General features: G+C 45.4%; 1 protein-coding gene across 1 annotated transcript in view; it reads left to right on the top strand.

Annotated features, from left to right (window-relative positions):
* Positions 1-1,790: 1,790 nt before the first annotated feature.
* The window catches only part of A1CF (APOBEC1 complementation factor), a 76,907-nt gene continuing 62,138 nt past the window's right edge, over positions 1,791-16,559 (top strand). Inside the window, 1 exon segment of the mRNA XM_042908198.1 lies at positions 1,791-1,823. The gene's annotated coding sequence lies outside the window, so the exon portion shown is untranslated.

The raw sequence follows: 16,559 nt of genomic DNA on the forward strand, positions 1-16,559 counted from the left end.
CTAATTATCAGATTTTAGGGCTCTTTTAACTGATTTTTCAAACCCTTTGGTCTCACATGAGCACAGCCCTGTCCTGTTGAATGCCAGGACCCCTCACATGAGAAGCCAATTTTTTTTTTATAACTAGTTCATCAATGCCATCTTTTACCTGCTGTGTTTTTCTGTTTCCACGAGATACCTGAAACCCCAGGGCTCTTCCCTCCACGTCTCCATTTTTCACCTACCTCTGGCACCTGCCACACAAAACAGTGAAGGAAACTGTCCCTGGACTGACATCTCCCCCACAGTTCTCCGCAAACGCATGGTAAGGATCCCCCACTCGCTCGGGAACCGTGCAAACCCGGACTGAGCTTTCCCCGGGAAACCCCAGGGACACGGCTCGGAGGGGGTCCACCCCTAGGGTTGTCCAGGGATGTGTCCCTCGTGCAGCTGTGTGGCTTCCTGGAGCATGAGTACTTCCCCCAGAGCCCAGTCCCAGGGCACAACTCCAGGGCAAAACTTGTGCTGTCACCCCAGAAAATTAGACTCCTCTTACTTGAACTGAAGCCAAGCGAGGGTAGCCTCTAAATCTGGTTTGGAGGTCTGTGGCTTATAAGCCAAATTTTACTCAAAATTCGGAGGGCTTTGGTTTTGTGGTGTTTTTGATTTTAATTGTTTTTTAAGTTTATTTATTTTGAGAGAGAGAAAAAGAGGGGGAGGGGCAGAGAGAGGGAGAGAGGGAGAGAGAGAGAGAGAGAGAGAGAGAATCCCAAGCAGGCTCTGCTCTGTCAGCGCAGAGTCTGATATGGGGCTCGAACTCCTGAACCGTGAGACCATGACCTGAGCCAAAATCAAGAGTTAGATGCTTGGGGCACCCGGGTGGCTCAGTTGATTAAGCATCTGACTTCGGCTCAGGTCACGATGCCACGGTTCATCGGTTCGAGCCCCACATCCGCCTCCACGCTGGCAGCTGGGAGCCTGGAGCCTGCTTCAGATTCTGTGTCTCCCTCTCTCTCTCTCTGCCCCTCCCCGCTCATGCTTTGACCTTCTCTCAAAGAGAAAGAAACATTAAACAACTTTTTTTAATAAAAAAATTTCTTCAGAAAAGAAATGCAGTTACCACTGAGATTTCAAGCCATGAATAACAGCTTCAGATCCCATAGGACCCAGTACACGGCTCATCGCTGTGCGTCCGCAGTAACCGTGCCCTCTTAAGGTGGAGATGAGCAGCTATTGTAAAAAAAAGCGTGTTTCCCCAACCCATCGGACCCTACTTGCTTGGTTATACAAACGCTTTGTGTAGATTCTCCTTGTAAGCCAACATGTATCTACATGCTTGACCCGAAACACCACACTTTACTCCGTGTACCACAGTGGTATAAAAAGTGTAAAAAAAAAAAAAAAAAAGTTTCTCCCAAATGTACCTTAGACTTAATGTCATTTTGATGCAACAGAAAGCAAGGGAGCTAATGTAAATAAAAGCCCCGTTACACACACTGCAGAGATTTCCACTCTTTTCAATACGCAACTCACGAAAACGGCCTCAAAATCATATTCACGCCACTGGTGTTTCGCGCAAAACGTATCTTGATGCTGTGAACAAATGCTCACGGTCATGTTGTCGACTCTGCTGGGCTGCGGTGACCCAATTATCCGGTCAAAGGGCTGCATGGATGCGAGGGACAGGGCGGGTTAAAGTTTAACTCCCAGCAATTGTAAACCAAACCTAAAGCCACTGAACCTTTGGAGTTTGATATGATGATTAGGGCATAACCAGAGTGACACGTTGAACTCGCCATAATCAAGGAAACCTTTTCCGGGTGGGGATCTCTGAAATCGCTCAGGTACGGTGCATGTGTTTTGCTTTTTCTGCTTCGGCTCTGGGAAACTGTGCAGGGTGGCTCCGTGGGAATGCAGTGAGAACAGCTTCTGCCCTCTTCGACCCTAGAGCCTAATTCAGGGTGCTTTCTGGCTGTTTTCATATGAATGGAGCAACCCGAAAACCAAAGAACAGATTGGGACCATCATATGATCTCAGAATGAAATGGCAGCCATCTTCCACTACTTGGTTTAATCAAATTCTGAAGCTGCAAAGTAGATTTACCACTTTAGGTTCAAGTGCAGGGCTGATGTGTCGGAGAAGTATATTTAGCAGTAGCCAGACAGCTGGGAGAACTGTGGTTGGCTGTCCTGATCCTAGGACCCCCGGAAACATTAAAAAAAAAATGTAATTACAGGAGAAATGGCATTAATATCACCAGCAGATTCTGAGTTCTCTGTGTAGGTCACAATCCCTACTATACTTGAGATTTTGTATGTTCAAGTCTCTCCTTCCCTCTCTCTTATCCTTCACAACCACCGAAAACCAAAATCTAAAACGCGAAACTCCACAGAAAAGAAACCCACACAAAATCACCTTGGTCAATTCTCGCCGTGTCCTTTGCCAGGATCCTACCTCTCACCAAAGGAACAGCCTAAGCTATTTGCTTTTCATTCTAGCAAAACAGAAAAAACAAAAAACAAAACAAAAACAGTCATGGAAAATGATTGGCTTTGAGTGTGTTAAACCTCAGCCTTGGGGATAGCCGATTATTAGAGCTTTTCCTTTGAGGAAGGTTTGGGCAAGTGCCACAGCAGATATATTTTCACATGATCATTCTGTTCACCCCAAAAAGATGATTCACAACCAAAATATGATGCAATTTTCTCTAAAGAAAGATGGCAGTCAGAGCACTTACCAGGAATATCCATTCCTACCAGAAATCTCTTAAACTCTGATGGAATTACTCTTGTGCCATGATGGTTAAAATAAATGCGAAGGAGAAATGGGGCTCCAAGTTAAACAGATGTATTTGCAGTAGGACTTGTCAGATGTGCATTGGGTATCTCCCAGGAGGTGAGGAACAGAACATTTTTGTGCATGGTGCCCGATGAGTGTTTCGCAAAACACACATTGACGGACTCAGCTTTCGTTATGATTTCGAAGCTCCAAAGATGTGTTGGTCTGGTCTGAAGCATCCTTGGTAATATGTGCTGAGGTATAAACAGTAGGAATGTAGATCTGGAGATAACGAGAGGGCTTACTTGTTGGGGAGCTGAGGCCTTCCCCTGCCAAATACAGGCTAATAGACATGAGTGACTAGATGATTTTCAGGGCCATCTTTTCCAGAATCATGTTAATACTGCCCATTGGAGACCATTCTCATGTTTTACTGTTCCAACTTACTATTTATCAGGTGTAAGGGAAGGGGGAAGAGAATTGTCAAAAAGAAAGGAAAAGAAAGAAAAACAGTGGGCAAATATGAACTGACATGATGGATAGGGAAACACTGAATAGTTGTTGTTGTTGTTTGTTGTTATTATTGAATATTTAGTTACTATTTTTCAGTGGGCAAATCCCAAGTTGACTCTGTGTTGTCTCAAATACAACATGTCCTACGCTGTATTCAGTGGATGTTAATAAATGTGCCCTCCCCCAGAAGTAGCCCCAATGTCAAGTTGAGGAAAGGTGGTTAGGTTAAAGCAGGTGAATGTTATCACATGAATGTTTGCAGTAATAATAATCGCAGACGTTTCTTAAGCACCGTATCACCCAGTCCACTGTTTATCTACATTATTTTCAGAACAGCCATGGAAGGTAAGACACTATTATAACATTTTACTAATGAGAAAATTGAGCACAGATTAGTTACCTACCAGGCTTGACATCACCCAGTTAGTAAACCATTGTAATTGTACTTGCCGGGGGGCTAGGCATTTACTGCGCGTGTCAACGTATCCGTTTCTGGTGAGCATCTAGGGGTGGGTGGTATTTTGCTTCCTGAGCTTCATCTATAACAGAACATCACTCGGGAACATCTACTCACATATCTCAGCAATGGTATTCTTGAGAACACAGATTGAGAAAGAACAAACATTTTTGCAGCCCCTAAACCCAGAACCAGCTGAAACCATCCGAGGGACCTGAGAGCCTAGCAATATCCCAACAAACAAGACCATGCCTCTCTTCGAGATTTTCCAAATTCATTACAGAAAGAACACCAGACTCTTCCTCTGACAGAGCTCGCTCGGAAGGCCTGTTCCCAAGCTCCCCTCGCTGTGTGGCCTCGGGCCCACTACTTAACTTCCCTGGGCTCAGATTCCTCAAGTGTGCAAGGAGAGTAGGACCCACCCCAGAGAATTTAGCGAGGGTTTAACAAGATGACATAGCAAAACGGTTCAGGCGCCATCCGGGGCACACGGTAGGAATTCAGCAAAACGCGGTCCTCTTCCCGTGTCTCTGTTTGTGACAACCTCCAGCAAAATTTCCTGAAACTCGCCCCACTTACTGCTCTTTGTTTAGACTGTACTGATACGCTTTCGATCGAAAACCGTGCACAAACGATAAAGTTCTGATCAGCCACCAATGGTAACCATATTCTATCTATTCAGACAAAAAGACAAAAACAAAAAAACAAACAAACAAAAAAAACTTCTGGCTTTCTTTTATTCTACACAGACAGCAGCAACGGCAACAGAGCAGAGTATCCTTTTGTTTTAGAGAAGGTTGCTCAAGGAAACGCTCAGCTAAAAGCCCAGGGCCCTTGGCAGAGCAACCCACAGGGCATCCAGTCCCAAGCGGGTGTTCGTTTCACCACACAGCCAGTCGGTGTGACACGTCGGTTTCGGGAACCGGCTCTTAAAATACTGTCATCCCTCGGCAAGCGGGGTAGGATGCTGGGTACCATTGCGCAATCGTTTTCATTACCTTATGTGTCTCTAAGTGACTCAATCCGTTCAAACAAGACGGTATTGATCGACGGAGGGTAAACACCATTTGATCTTACTCATGGAAACAGTAACCAGGCTCCTCTAAAGTGCAGTTCTAACAGTCCCCACCCCCCCTGGAAAGCATCCGGAGAAGGAGAAGCGTCACTGTAGGGTCCAGGCAGCTGTAAAATGTCCTGCTGATGGGATCAGGAGAGCTCATTTAATCAGTTTAGCCCATCCACCCCAGTCCAACGAGGACCTCAGCTTTAAGAACTATGTAGAAGTCTTAATTTAACAAATTAAGGTTTTATGTGGAGTATTTTTGATTCACCCAAACCGAAAATTTAGAGATCTCCTTTTATAAAAATGGCTGCCTTGACAAAAACATGCTGGTATCTTGAGTTTGTTAATTTGATGTTTTTTTTAAGTTTATCTATCTATTTTGGGGGAAGGGGGCAGGCCAGAGAGGGATTGAGAGAGAGAAAGAGAGAGAGAGAGAGAAAATCTCAACAAGCCTCCCCACCACCAGTGCAGAGCCCGACATGGGGCTTGAACTCACGAACCATGAGATCATGACCTGCGTGAAAATCAAGAGTCGTATGCTCAACCGACTGAGCCACCCTGGCACCCCTTTAATTTGATTTTTTTTAAGATATATAAACTTACCTTTTTTTTTTCCTTACACAGATAGGTACCTGGAATTTTATATGTGTAGGTATTAACAATCATATGGAAAGTATTTTCCAGGTTTGTTTATTCCAGTAGGGTTCCATCCCTGGTAATATTAAGAGGAAGGCAAGAATAAGGACTAACTTAACCCCCTCCAGTTTGCAAGGTTAGGTATAGGGCTGCACCCCCGGCAATAACATGGCTAAGAGAATTAGCACACGACAATTTGGCTGCATGGAACAACAGAGTGGCCAAACTGGTTTGCCATTCAGTAAAAGCCCCGCCTTCAGTGATACAGTGATTCCTCCTCTTCTTCCAGCGGTTAAAAAATGATCATTGTTTTGGGATGCCCAAATGATTCAAAGAACACTTACATGGCAGAATTACCTACTGTAATACCTTATTTCTATAGAATATTCTAGTTTACAAAACACTTTATACAGAAGCATTTGGCCTTTTTCTAGTGCCACATCTCTTCACCGTCAATTCAGCATGCCTGCTTTCTTCCAGGTCACCGAGTCATTGCTCATTTTTCCAGTTGTACAGAGCGAGGAGGCTGCAACATGGCCACTAGAGTTTAGCAGCCGAGCTGGGCTCCCGCAGCAGAGGGCAGATTACGTATGGAGGCTTCACCTCCGTACTGGACGTAACTGACCCAGTGCTGAGTTAACTAAGAGCCTAGATGAAACTAGGCAGAAAAGATAAGAATCCCCATGGAAAGGTGGCACCTGGGTGGCTCAGTCAGTTAGGCATCCGACTTCGACTCAGGTCCTATCTCATGGTTGTGGGTTCGAGCCCCATGTCGGGCTCTGTGCTGACAGCTCAGTTCTGGAGCCTGCTTCGGATTCTGTGTCTCCCTCTCTCTCTCTCTGCCCCTCCTCTGCTTGTGCTCTCCCTCTCTCTCAAAAACAAATAAATAGGGCGCCTGGGTGGCTCAGTCAGTTACGCATCTGACTTCGGCTTAGGTCACGATCTCGCAGTTCGTGGGTTTGAACCCCGTGTCGGGCTCGGTGCCGACAGCTCCGTTCTGGAGCCTGCTGCGGATTCTGTGTCTCCCTCTCTCTCTGCCCCTCCCCCACTCGTGCTCTGGTTCTGTCTCAAAGATAAATAAACATAAAAAAAAGTAAAGAGAATCCCCGTGGAAGGTGAGAGGAATAACGGACATTGGCAGGACACTGGCAGGACATCATGCGTCAAGGTGACCGGCTTTCATTCCCCTCAACTCATCTTCAGCACTCTTCCATCCAGCTTTGATGCTGGGACTGAGTTGACTGCTCATCTTTCTAGCTGGGACCTTCTGCATGAAGCAGATTGGCTTCTTGGATTTATTTAAACCTAATAGTTTTGATTACTTGCCGTGGAAGTCAGAGAACAGACCCTGATACCATGGAGGGGGGACGTCGGCCCATCGAAGTGACTGTGTCGGGAACCCTCTTTCCTGAAGATCCCCAGCAGTGCCTCCCAAGGCGGGCATTTATGGCCAACCAGTCAGGACCGGCACCCTATCATGATGGTAACAATGATATGAATAATAGCTCTTAGCTCCTGCCATGTGGGCTCCTGCCATGTGCCGGGCACATACACTAACTCATTTGACCCTGTGGAATTCTGTGCAATAGGTGCTATTGCTATGCGGTTCATCCAATAAAGAAGCCAAGGCTTAGGAACGTGGAGAAACATACCCAAGGCTGCACAAGGCTAAAAAGCGGTGGAGGGGCACCTGGGGGGCTCAGTCGGTTGAGTGTCTGACTTCGGTTCAGGTCATGATCTCACGGTTCGTGGGTTCCAGCCCCAGGTCGGGCTCCACACTGACAGCTCAGAGCCTGGAGCCTGCTTCGGATTCTGTGTCTCCTTCTCTCTCTGTCCCAACCCTGCTTGCTCTCTCTCTCTCTCTAAAACAAAATAAAAACATTAAAAAAATAAGTAAAATAAAATAAAACAAAACAAAAAGCGGTGGAAACAGGCGTAAGCTCCAACCGGCCGGCACGGAGCGCTCTGAAAACAGAGCATGAAGGGAGCACCGAGAATCGCTGAATCTTGGAACTACAACTAAATTTTGGAGGTCCGTTATTGGACAGAGAAAAGCTAAAGGAGTTTCCCAAGGGTAAAAGACATTTTTCTGTTAGGGTAAGAACCCAAGTGCAGACCCCCAACCCTCAGGCAGGCCCTGCGCCTTATAGGAGCCCTCGCTGCACCGCCCCTGTATTCAGCCTGAGTCTCTCCACGAATCCTGGGAGGCAGACTAACAGGCCCCCGTGGTTGGGAGGAAAATGGCCTTCTCTCTGAGTCCCACCCTCCTCTCGAGGCCCAGACTCCCAGACGGACGCAGCCAGAGACTCAGTTGAAGGAGACCCCTTTCGTGACCTAGTGAGAGGGCCAGGCCCAGACCGCAGAAGAAATGCGCAGGCACAGGCACCAGGAGCGCAGCGAGAGGTTTGCGTTACTACAGGGTAATTGTCCTAATGACATGCCTGCCCGAGGCCCACATTCTGCTTGTGTCTCAAGACGGGCGCCTCCCAGCTGGGGGACACACTCTTCTCCCCAGGGACAGAATAACTGGGCTGCTAGGTCTGTAAATGCTAAGGGAGTCCCATATTTAAACTGACCTAGTTTGGAGCTTTAAATTGAGACCAAATGTTCCCAAATAGCAGGCCCACCAGCCTCAATAGAATTATTCATTTAGGATAATAAGAGTATGTTTCCATAGTAGAATACAAATTACTCAGGATACAGGGTATGAATGATAGGGACACTTGGAGGTGTTCACATTCAGGAACACGTTAGCCTAAAATCACTTAGCAAATTAACTAGCCCGGTAAAGCCTTGCAGGAACGGCATTTAGGACAAGCAGGTTGTGACGGTAGGAAAGGAGACATGTAGGTGAGAAATGGCCAAGTATGGAAGTGTCCTAGGGAACCAGAGGAGAACGTAAGTATTTGTAGGGCAGCTATTTGATCTTTGAGGAAGCATTTGTTTATTAATGTTGAATTATTATTACAGACATTTGAGCATCACGCTTACCAGATAGGAATTTCCCCCACGTCTCTCCCTCACTACAGAACAGATACGTAATACAGGGGCATTGACTAGAATTGGAACCTTCCAAGAATTGCTATTATGTGGCCCTTTAGGGTATTTTAAGGTAGGAGAAAAACCTATCCTGTCTAGAAACTCTTATTTTCACTTGCCTTTCAAAACAAGCTGCAAAGCCAACTACTTCCTGTAATGATAATTTAGAACGTCAGTATTTCAAAGGATTCCCCGAAGCACGGTGGTCTAATGGACAGATTCGTGCACGGCATAGAGCAAAGAGAAGACAGTGGCACTGCTAAAGCCAGAGGCTGGAGACCCAGAGTGGCTGGGCTTGAATACTGGCCCCACCATTTCCCAGCAACGTGACCTGCAGCAAATGATTTAACTTCCCTGTGCCTGTTTCCTCTTCCTGTAAAATCACGGTTACCTTCGGGATGAGATCAGAAATTACACACGAAGTGCTTAGTACGATAGCAAACAGGTGCGCACAAACCTGGGCTGTGTCATCTATAATAATCATCTCATTCCTGGGTTGATGACGCAGCGCTTTCCTAGAACAAAATGACTAGAGAGAGAGAGAGAGAGAGATGGGCCCTGGGGTCAACCTGTAGAGAGTTATTTAGACCAGAGGTCAGGCAGCTCAGAAATAACTCTCCTCGCCACTGGCCTATGGAGCAAATTAGGGACAATTTCTCCCTGACACTGTTGCTGCTTCTCCAAGGCAGAGATGTTCTCCATCACGGGCAGGGGCTCCTAATTAAGTCAGTATAAAATGATTTGAAGGAACCTGGCTAATTATCAAGGAAGCAGAATAGAAATGTGGACTTCACACCAGAGTGCGAGCCTCTCAGCCTGTTTTATTTGCATCCTTACAACCAAGAACCCATCAGTGCTCAAAGCCACTCATGACGATGCAGATTGAAGAATAGCGTGGTTATTAATGTGACAAAAATGAAGGCCTGAAAGAAGACAACCTGTTCCCAAATCAGTCACCCCACCCACTGGCATAGGCAGGGCAACAGAGAAAATTATGGGGGCAGGGGCCAAATGGAGCATCGGGACTAGTAAGGAGGGGGTTAGGGATTAGCATCTACCTTAAGAGGAATGGTGGGTTGGGGTGCGTGGGTGGTTCAGTCAGTTGAGCGTCCGACTTCAGCTCAGGTCATGATCTCACAGTTCACGAGTTCGATCCCTGCGTCAGGCTCTGTGCTGACAGCACAGAGCCTAGAGCCCGCTTCGAGTTCTGTGTCTCTCCCTCTCTCTCTGCCCCTCCCCTGCCCCTGCTCACACACACACACTCTTTCTCTCTCTCTCTCTCTCTCCCAAAAATAAATAAACATTAAAAAAATTAAAAATAAGTAAAAAATAAAGAGGAATGGTGGGTAGAGGGTCAGGAAGAGGTAATCCCTTGGGATTACTGTGTTACTCTGTCCACTGGGGCTGACTGGTTGACCCCTTGCTTGCTTGAGCTCAGCATTCTTCTAGATGCTGTGCTGGACACAAAGAAGTACTATTGTCCTTATCACTTCAAGGGACCCATGAAGGGTTTCCCTAGAGCTCCCATCCCAGGCCCCAGATTATTAATCTCTCCCTTCCCCACAGTCTCTCACTTTGCTGGAAAAATGAATACTATTTACTAGGGGGTCCTGAAAGGCAAGAAAGGTATCCTATTTATTTTTCAATTTGCAGACCAAACACATTGCTATGCACATAACAGATTCATAATATTGCCTGTGGAATAAAAGAGGCACCTGACTGGGGAGAGCAAGACAGTAGAAGAGGTAAAGAAAAACATCATGGAGCGCCATGTACCAAAGTCTGTGCCGTGTACTTGTCCTAGCTTTTTGCCTCACTATAGCTACACGATGAGGTAGGCATCATGATCCCCAATTTCAAAATGAAGAAACTGGGTTCTGGTTAAACAACTTGACCAAAGTTTACAAAGCTCTTAAGGGTAGAGCTCCCAACATTGGAAACTGAGCTGGTCCAAACCCATGATCCCTTGGTTTGCCGACTATGCCACCCTCCAACCTGGGAATCGATAATAAACAACAAAGGGCAAAATACTGTGTATTTTGTCATCATGTGGTGAAACTAGAAAGTTAGGACAGAGAGAACAAAGTCTGGAGTAGTCGGAGAGGCTATAGGAAGTTTCCGTTCAGCTCAGCAGATATGTGTGATGAAGTGTCTACTAAGCGTCAGGCTCGGTGCTCGGGCCTGGAGCTGAAAGATGTGTGTCCGTCCCTGGGAAGGCTCTGGTTCTCCATCTCTTCATCCTCACTGCCGGCCATAGCTGGACACTTCTTTTTTCCCCCCAGGTCCCCAGACTACTCTTTCTGCCTCTAATACATTGTCCGCAACACTGGCTGAATCATCTTCCTAAAGTACACAGGGACCTGTTGGAATTCTTCCATGCAGAATTCATAAGAAGCCCAGAAAACTCCATCATGCCAGTATTGGTTTCATTCTTGCCTGCCTCACTGGCCATACCTGTTGTCACTACCAAACCTGATCCCCTCCACACCACTTGCATTCAACGTTCCAACTACACTCAACTTTCAACATTCCAGCTACACTCAACTTTCAACATTCCAGCTACACTCAACTTTCAACATTCCAACTACACTCAACTTTCAACATTCCAGCTACACTCAACTTTCAACATTCCAGCTACACTCAACTTCTCCACCATCCGTGCTGTTTTCATGTATACCTCTGTCCCCTAGAGTCCCTGCCTCCATTCTTCTCCTGACTCCTAAGCTTCTGGGCTGGTCTGAGTAGAGAGAAGCTATACACTGGAAATATGAAGTTGGGTGCATTTGACAGGTGATGACATAGGTTGATAGAGTTGTAGAATAGGGACCATGGAAAGTGTTTTAGTAGGAAAATGTCATAACAAAATGGTTGAGAACATTAACGAGTGCTATGCAGAGGATGTTAGAGTTAGAAAAAAGGCCAGAGGTCATGGTAAGACAAAATCCAGGTATGAAATTGTGGTTGCATACATGCTAATTAATAGCCATGGGAATTAATCAATTAATTAATTAAGAGACAGAAAAATGTCAGACCTCAGTGGTTGAATAGAAATAAGGACAAAGAACTTAGTACAGACAATTTATACCATGGCATGTAAGTTGCATAAAATCACAACTTCCATAATCTAATTTTTTGAAAGGAAACATAAGGCTATCTTTCATTACAAGCATCAGATTGCCTCAGGGTTACTGCCATATAGAGCTTTAGATAGTTGGATTTTTGTAAGCTTCACTCAAGGACCAAACATATTTTATTAATCAGTGCTTGGCAGTCATGGTGAGAATTAAGTGTTCGACCTAATTGTTCCAAATTGGTCCGAGGAAACCAGATGCAGCAATTAAGTTCAAAAGGACAATCTCAACTGGAAAGAAGAGACATCATAACACGAGTCCAAGAATGAATGAAATATAGTGTTCACAGCTTGTCAGGCCCATATAATCTGCCGCACAAATAACTGGTCCCAGAGCTATTGAATAAACATCCGCTTTTAGGCTGAAAAACATCTACATCGCATGCTGTGATTACCACTTTCCCAATGTGGACATTAACTTAGAAATTAAACATATGGGCAAAGAAATTCTATTCTTCTAAGGCCACTCTAGAATTTCTAAAGTCTGCCTGTCGTCTTTCCTGGGGATCTTTAAGAGGGTCAGGCATGGTGGGAAGAGTTGGGTATCATTACTGAGTGAAGAGGACACAACAGCCATCTGCAGCCTAATCTTACGGTTACTAGAAATGTGACAGCACTGAAACCATACGTGTATGTGCATTAGCCAGTGTTCTCTGGAGAAACAGAGCTGGCATTCTGATTGGAATCTCAGTGCATATACAAAAATGGTTTTGTTCTTGTCATTATTCTGGTACCTTAAGATCCTAGTACTAGTTACTAGCACCTCTAAGATGTATCTATCTTCCACTTACTTGTAAGTGGTTGACTCGCATGATTATGGAGGCGGAGAAGCCCCAAGCCCTGAAGTTGGCAAGCTGGAGACCCAGGACAGATGATGTGTACTTCCAGTCTGAAAGCCGTCAGGCATGAGACACAAGAGCCAGGGTTTCAGCTCAAGTCTGAAGTCCAGAAAAGATTGATGTCCCGGGAAGGTGGGGTTCCCTCTCTCTTAAGCTTTCTGTTCAATTCTGGTCTTCAACTGATTGGATGAGACCCACCACCAAATGGGGAGGGGCTTTACTCAGTCTACCATTTAAACTTAATCTCAACCAGAAAGACCTTTACAGACACACCCGGAATAATATTTGGCCAAATGTCAGGGCGCCCTATGGCCCCGTCCTGTTGGCGCGTAAAATCAGCCAATACAGTAGAAACTTAATGGCATCAAGAGTTCCTATGTTGTCTGATTGCAAAGCTCTCCATTTCTTCCCCCATCACCCCCTCCATCCTCTTGCACATGCAATTCCCACCTACTATTCAAGTTTTCTCAGATCATTTTTGGATTGAAAGACTTGTTCATCTCTCAGTCTTCAGCATTACCAACCAGAGGTCATGTTGGAAGCTCTCTCTCAGAGTTTCTGATATTCTCATCCAAGCTGAGCCAAGACTGAAGGATCTGTAAAGAAGTGGTGGGCCCATGGGGTACCTGGGGGGGCTCAGTCAGTTACGCATCCATCTTCGGCTCAGGTCATGATCTCGTGGTCCGTGGGTTCGAGCCCGGCATCGGGCTCTGTGCTGACAGCTCAGAGCCTGGAGCTGCTTCGGATTCTGTGTCTCCTTCTCTCTCTCTGCCCCTCCCCCACTTGTTCTCTCTCTCCCTCTCTGTCTCTCTATCTCTCTCTCTAAAATAAATAAAAAACAATAAAACAAAATGATGGGGTCAGAGTCAGTTACAAAAGGAAAGGGGCGTACGGAGAAGTCTCCTGTGCAATGCCACACTACCAACACTGGCAGCCAGGAGTTGAGTCACACTTGTGTGTATGTACACACCCATGTCTACACACACACATTTGTGCATTCATACACATATACCCATATAACGGCACACACTCAGAGGGAGCTTGGGTTTGTCTCGGCCAGGAAGACTGTGAAAGGAAGTGGGGAACTAGGCGCAAGGCAAATGGCAAAGAGGAACAAAGAACCTAAGAAGCAACTGGCGTGTGTGGGAGAAGCACAGAATAGATACTCTGGACTTGCCCTGGAACACGACCAGGAAAGTAGACTTAGGGCCAGGTTATAGCAGGCACAGAAGTCAGGCTGGGGGAATGGATTCTCCCTCTGTAGTCCGCGATGAGGCCAATGAGGGCTTTTGAGCAGGAGAATATTGCAAGGGATCTTTCAAGAAGACTGAGGCAGCCAGAAAGAGGCGGGGCCTCGTGCATTGTACATCATGAGCTCAGGTTGAGTCCAGTAACAGAACAAGGGGTGGGAGATGAGGGGAGGAGTACAAGATGAGCAACAGGTGAGAATATACATGTACTCAAGGCAGGAAAAAAGCCAAGATCAGATTTCCTGTTCCAGAGAAAGAGGCTTTCAGGGTATCAGCAGGAGTGATTCTGGACCCGCGGAGGGGGTTCCGCTGTTACCCTGGCTCAGCGCCTCCCTCCTCTGGTCTCCTCCCAGCCTCTTTCCTCATTGCCTACTCTCCATCCGTTTGGTCTCACTTCTGCTTCCTCTCCACATGTGAGCCACAGTGGGAATATAAGTACCTCATTGGCCAGTCCTCATGGAAACAGTTGAAAGCAAACCACTTGAGCCAGAATCTAGTAAGAACATAGTTTGGGGGAGGGGGGCATTTCAAAGGTTTTATTTCTAAATACTAGCTTAGGAAAAGATTTATTCATCAGAAAGGATGCAAATGTCAATAATTATTAGAGAAAATTTGGAACCATCCCCCTTTTTTCTCCTATGATCTACTCTCTACCTTTCTTTTATAGGCTTTTTCTTCTCTTTAATACAATTGTCTTGATGTGATGTCTATCCCGTCTATTTGCCAGGTGGGATAAATTCCATTGCTGCCCATGTTTTTGTTTTGACATTTAACATGGATGGACTAGAGCTTAATGCAACAGTTTCAAACTCAGAGGCCAATCAGTGTCACTTTGGAGGCTTACATCATCCCATTTCCGGGGCCCTGCTCCAGACCGGGTGAATCTGGTCCCTCCAGGGTGAGGAGGATGCATCCCAGGTACACGTGATTATAACGTCAAGCCAGAGGCAGGGAGTCCGTCTGTCCCTCCCCCAGCATGCCTTCTCTGTTGTCAGCTCAACCTGGCTAGAGCAATTCTCAAATGACTTTCTCTGGGCCAGTTTGGGGTATGTTGTATCACGGTACAGTATTTTAAGTCTGGGGCCCTCCTTCTCCAGTCACGATGAAGGAATTCATTCAAACCAGACACTTCCTCTGAGAAGATTACAGAGAAGCTGTTTCTCAGAGCATGATAAAAAATTGAGGAGGGCGAGATTTAAGGGAGCAAATAGGACTTGCTAAAATTCAGGAAAGTTGCAGTTCAATCTCAAAGTCCTATTTTGACAAAACATGCATAGGTTAATGCTTCCTCACCTGCATTTCCTTGTGTAATTTACAGTCTCAGGCTAAAGCCCGGGGATTTGATGGCTTCTTGTTGGTACTTGAAGGGCATCGTAAGCAAAGAAATGGGTAATGTGTTTTCAAGCAGATCAAATGTACCTCTATTATATCTCCTTAAGAATATGCTTTAAAAAAAAAAAAACAAAACAAAACAGGAGGTGTTTCCATTGGAGCACAAATTATGCAATTTCAAATGTACTTTTTAAGTGAAAATATATTGTCTATGTGCAATTACTTTTCCCTCAAACAAAACAAAAAAGAATATCTAGATGTCAGGACCGGTTTGGCAAGAATGATCAGCTGTGGACCAGATGGACGCGCTTAACTTTCCCAAGAGTTTAGGGAACTTGTTCTTCTCAACTGAGATTGTGTCTGATTCCTGGTTTCGAATTAGTGCTTAAAAAAATAAAAAGAAGTGAGGCACCTGGGTGGCCCAGTCGGTTACGCATCTGACTCTTGGTTTTGGCTCCGCTCATGGTCTCGCGGTTACTGAGTTTGAGACCCGCATCAGGTTCCATACTGACAGTGTGGAGCCTGCTTAGGATTCTCTCTCTTGCTCTCTCTCTCTGCCCCTCCCCTGTTCTCTCTCTCTCTCAAAAATAAAAAACTTTTTAAAAAAATTGAAAAAAAAACATACCTTCTCACCCCATGCATATTTATAATGCTGAAATTCAGTCCAGGTGTGTATGTGTATAGATACATATCTATATACATATCTGTATAGACAAGGAACACACATAAATCACAATATAATCATTTGACTATTGTACATCTCCTTATTGATTTTCTCTGATAATTTTAAATCACTCGTTCCAATTGAACTTTTTCTAGTATCGTTTCATTTTCCCCGTAAATATTTTTATGACAGTATAATTTCCCCCCGTATCTTAGGTTTTGCTGCTTTAAGTTACTCTATCTAGTATTTCAAATGACTCCAAATAAGATGATGGATAGATTTAAACATCAACAAACAATCATCAAAGTATCAGTTGGCCCGAAGCATCTTTGCAAAAATAACCGTCTCTTGACAAAGTAGCCTCCACCAGCACTGCCTCTCTACAGCTGTTAACACCTTGTCTTAAAAGCAGGATATACCTGGGGTGCCTGGGGGGCTCAGTCAGTTGAGCATCTGACTCTTGATTTCGGCTCAGGTCTTTATCTCACAGTTTGTGGGATCACAAACCCATGCCGGGTCTGTGCTGACAGTGTGAGCCTGCTTGGGATCCTCTCTCTCTGCCCTTCCCCTGCTTACTTTCCATCCCTCTCTCTCTCAAAATAAATAAATAAAAACATTTTTTTTTTAAAAGTAGGATGTACCTTCCAGGTGGAATCAGCAGTTTCTTTGGCCAGGGTTGTCACCAAAGAAGGAGAGAGAACAAAATAAAGGGATTAAAGAGAGAGTAAGGGATAGGAAAAGGAAAAGAGGACCCAGGTGGACATTTGAAGATGGAGACAGAGGGACAGAGAGGAGACCCTGCTCCCAAAATAGTTGTACTTGTGTCTGTTAACTATCGCCGGGCTACGTCAGACATGTGGCTTATAGCCGACTCCCTC

This window comes from Panthera leo, chromosome D2 (assembly GCF_018350215.1).
Source record: "Panthera leo isolate Ple1 chromosome D2, P.leo_Ple1_pat1.1, whole genome shotgun sequence".
Classification (NCBI taxonomy): domain Eukaryota; kingdom Metazoa; phylum Chordata; class Mammalia; order Carnivora; family Felidae; genus Panthera; species Panthera leo.